At 53.1% G+C, this 4,598-nt stretch overlaps 2 non-coding genes across 2 annotated transcripts; both read right to left on the bottom strand.

Moving 5' to 3' along the window:
* Nucleotides 1–2,849: 2,849 nt before the first annotated feature.
* On the bottom strand, nt 2,850–2,920 carry QC761_0112150. The gene has a single exon. It is a non-coding gene; the product is annotated as a tRNA-OTHER (tRNA).
* Nucleotides 2,921–3,049: 129 nt separating this feature from the next.
* Nucleotides 3,050–3,120, bottom strand: QC761_0112140. Its single transcript has one exon. It is a non-coding gene; the product is annotated as a tRNA-OTHER (tRNA).
* Between the last annotated feature and the right edge of the window lie 1,478 nt (nt 3,121–4,598).

Genomic DNA, 4,598 nt, shown 5'->3' with positions numbered 1-4,598 from the left:
CTATTTAAGGTATACCACACCAACGATAAGCAGAGTGAGGAGCTACGGAAGTATTTGGACGAGAATTTGAAGAGAGGCCATATCAGGGAATCCACATCGCCAGCAGGATACCCCGTTTTCTTCGTACCGAAGAAGGACGGTGGCTTGCGACTGTGTGTGGATTACCGGCAGCTGAATAACGAGACGGTGAAAAACAGCTACCCGCTACCGTTGATATCCAGGTTACGGAGTCAACTAGCCGGGGCGCGATACTTCACACGCTTGGATATGCCTGTCGGGTACGCCCATATACGGATCAAAGAAGGAGACGAATGGAAGACAGCGTTTCGTACGCCCTATGGTCATTTCGAGTATCTCGTAATGCCATTTGGGCTAACCAATGCGCCCGCGACGTTCCAATCTCTCGTTGACCATACGATACGGAAATACCTCGACAAGACAGCAGTGTGCTATCTCGACGACGTTCTCATCTACTCACGCACTCTGGAGGAGCATAAGCGGCACGTACGAGAGATACTCGACGCGCTACACGGAGCCGGACTCTCAGTTAATAAGGAGAAGAGCGAGTTCCACGTACAAAAGACAGTATATCTGGGATACTTGATATCGCCAGGTGAGGTTCGTATGGAACCTGGGAAAATTGCGGCAGTCAAGGACTGGCCTACGCCGCAGTCACAGACATACGTCAGGGAATTCTTGGGGTTTACGAACTTCTACCGGATGTTCATTCGAGGGTACGCAGGCATCGCGAGGCCTCTCAACCACTTGACCAAGAAGGACGTGGAGTTCCGGTGGGGGCAGGAAGAAGAGCAGGCCTTCCAGGAGCTAAAAGAGGCTATTTTGAAGGACCCGGTGCTCAAACTGCCAGACCCCAGTCGACCATTTGAGGTCGAGGCGGATGCATCAGACTATGCGATCGGTGGGCAATTGGGACAGCGAGATGACGATAGCAAGCTACACCCAGTAGCCTTCTTTTCGAAGAAGCTCGAGGGAGCACGTCAAAACTACCCAATCCACGATAAAGAGCTACTCGCCATTATCGAAGCGTTCGAGGAGTGGAGGCCATACCTTAGTGGCACCAAGTACGAAGTACAGGTCTATACGGATCACAAGAACCTACGGTACTTTACCACCACGAAGGTCCTCAACGCGCGGCAGATACGATGGTCAGAGTTTCTCTCGGAATTTAATTTCTAGATCAACTATAAGAAGGGATCGGAGAACGCCAGGGCAGACGCACTTAGCAGGCGTGCCGACCACCATAAGGATGTACCCAGGGAGTCACCACCACTACTTGAAGAGGCGCCTGATGGCACTCTCAAGCATCCACTGCAGCCGTGGATGGAGTGTTGCGCAGTGTATCGGGAGAGGGCCATTTCCAGCAAATACCAAGGGGAGTTGGGCAACGATATCACGGAGCAATACTGGCAGGAAGAACTGGAGCCACAGGGCATCCAAAAAGACAGCCAGGGAAGGCTGTGGTATAAGAATCGAGCGTACGTGAAGCCAGGTGACAGGACAACACTGGTGATGGATATTCACGCATCGAAGCTCGGAGGACACATGGGTATCGCAAAGACCATGGAAAAGATCAAGCAGCACTTTGACTGGCCGAGGATCAAGGACGACGTCAAGGAAGCCATCCAGTCATGCCACACGTGCGAGAGAACGAGGGTTGCGAGGCATAAGCCTTACGGATTTCTGGAGCCACTACCAGTAGCGGAGCGGCCATGGAGCTCAGTTACTATGGACTTCATCACCAAATTACCAGAGTCTAAGGACACGGCAACCGGCGTCAAGTACGATAGTATATTGACGGTAGTCGACAGGCTCACCAAGTGGGCATACTTCTTGCCATATAAGGAGACCTGGTCGGCAGAGCAACTGGCGGACGTGGTACTACGGCATGTCACAGCAACACACATATGGCCAAAGGAGTTTATCACGGATCGCGATACCAAGTTCGTATCGAAGTTTTGGAGAGCGTTGATGACGAGGCTGGGGGTAGTGAGTAAGGCGTCATCGGCCTACCACCCTCAGACAGACGGTCAGACGGAGCGGCTCAATCAGATCGTGGAACAATACCTACGGAATTACATCAATTTCGAGCAGGACGATTGGGTTGAACTGTTGCCTACGGCACAGCTGGCGTACAATACATCGCCAACAGAGACCACGAAAGTCACACCTTTCTTCGCGAATTTCGGCTACGAGGCAGACCTACGGCAAGGGCCTACCGTTGAGGTGCCCAGGGCCGGGGTCAAGGCAGATAAGATGCACATGCTCCACGGCAAGCTTAAACAAGAACTGGAGTTTGTGAGGGAAAGGATGCGGAAATACTATAATACCAAAAGGCTCGAGGGACCTCGCCTTAAGGGGGGAGACATGGTATTCCTTTCCACACGCAATTTACGCACCAAAAGACCTAGTAAGAAGCTGGACCACAGGCGAGTGGGCCCGTTCAAGGTCAAAAGGAAGATATCGGAGACGGCATTCGAACTGGAGCTACCCCGTACGATGCGTCTACGGTCACATACCTTTCACATCTCACTTCTGGAGCCCGCACCACCGGCAAGTAAGGCCAATACACAGGCCGTGGCGGAGGACGAAGAAGAGGAGTACGATGTGGAAGAGATACTGGATTCACGGTTCAACAGAGGCCAATTGGAGTATTTGGTCAGTTGGTTAGGATATCCGGCTACAGACAACTCGTGGGAGCCACAGGCACACCTTAACTGCCCAGAGAAGCTAAAAGAATTCCACCAGCGATATCCAGACCGGCCAAAACCCAAACAGGCAAAATAGATCCGGGCGCAAGAGGACCCGACCGGGCCCTCTTGAGCCTGGAAGAACCTCAGCAGGAGTCGAACCTGCGCCTCCGACAGGGTAGTCGGCGTACTACACGCTATACTACAAGGTTGGAAGGTAGGAAGGAATCCAGGCCCAACTAGCGTTACACACCCCCACCACCGCAAGAAGACGTACCACCGGCGGACGACAAAAAGCTGGCCTTGGCTCACAGCCAGATGGCTATGAGACAAAGCCAGGAGAACCTCGGCAGGATTCGAACCTGCGCCTCCGGCAGAGTAGTCGGCGTGCTACACGCTACACCACGAGGTTGGAAGTGGTGAGGGGACCCAGGTATATCAAGCGCCATGCGCCTCAACCACCTTGGGAGGTGGAAGGCGTGCCGCTGGCGGCATCCTGCGCGGTCAGGAAGGAAGGACCGGCCACACCGGGATCAAAGGAAAGGTCGGTAGGCCAGTCGAGGCCTAAGGCAGGATCCAGGAAAGAGAAGGCCGAGGCAGGAGCAGTAGTGGAAGAAGAGGCAACGGAGGCATCCGCTACCGGCGGGCCATGCGGGGTAGCAGGCCGCGCGGAAGACTCTCTCTCTTCCTCCTCAAGGAGACGAGATTCGCGACGAAAGGCAGCAAGGGCTCGCACCTCGAGGGCACGCGATTGTGCCTCGAGACGAAGGAGCTTACTCAAGGTAGCCTGCTTTTCGGCGTCCAGGCGCTCTTTCTCCTTGATGAGAGGACGGACTACAGGGTCAGCGAGGAAGCGTACGGTAGCCCAGGGAGGACTCACGATCCACGCCATGAACATCACAGTGGGAGCGACTCGACTTGACACACGGGAGGCATCGGTCGTATCGAGAGGAAGCCACGCACTCAAGGCTATTCTCTTTACAATAGGTACACTCGGGCATGATAAGGCCGAACTTCTCAAGGAAAAGTACTTGATCACGGCGACGGTCGGTACTCGTACGAGCGGGTTTCTTTACACGGTTAGACATGACGGTAGGATAAAAGAGGAGGAAAACTTACTGTAGGGATATTGCAGGAAAAGGGGATCCAGGACTATTTCAGGAATACGGTCGCCGGGGCGTCGACCTGGGAGGAGGGGCATCATGTCACAGTTAACCCAACGGCAGGCCGCGCAGTAGGTGGGGCGCGGGGCGTCCCCAGCCAATCATTAAAGGGAACCAGGAGGCAGCCAATCAAGGCTGGCCAGGAGTGCTACGGCGCCAAGAGGCCTGAGCAGTCTGCAGGATGCAAGATGCTACGGGTGATCGAAGGCATAGCACGACGAGCACTCCGCAGGATGCAAAGTGCTATGAGTGATCGGGGCCGTAGCAGGGCGAGCACCTCAAGGCCCCGAGGTCTATATATACGGAGGAACTGGCTGGTGTAGATAGACAGTTCCGCAGTATGCAATTTCAAGTTGTATTCACGGTATCTTGTGTTTACATTGAGACATCTTGTCGTACACTGTTTAGCTGTACCGAACCAGGATTATTCAGAAGTAGCCTTCAACCGGTATCCCTTTCAGAGGTTCTGGATAGGGGTTCGTCATACTTTAAGAAGTAAAAAGCGCGGTATTAAAAATATTTTATACGGTTAAAAAAGAAGGACCGGCCGTATTAGGATCGAAGAAAACGTGGGAAAGTTAATCGAAACTAAAAGAAGGGTTTAGGAAGGAAATAGTCGAGCAAAGAGTAATAGTAAAAGAAGGGGCAGCGGAAATATCCGTTACCGGCGGACTATATAGGGTAATACGCCGCGTAAAAAAATCTTTTTCTTTCTCCTTAAAAATAT

This window comes from Podospora bellae-mahoneyi, chromosome 7 (genome assembly GCF_035222275.1).
Source record: "Podospora bellae-mahoneyi strain CBS 112042 chromosome 7, whole genome shotgun sequence".
NCBI lineage: Eukaryota > Fungi > Ascomycota > Sordariomycetes > Sordariales > Podosporaceae > Podospora > Podospora bellae-mahoneyi.
Note: the sequence above shows the minus strand (reverse complement) of the source record. Positions and strands in the feature narration are given on the sequence as shown.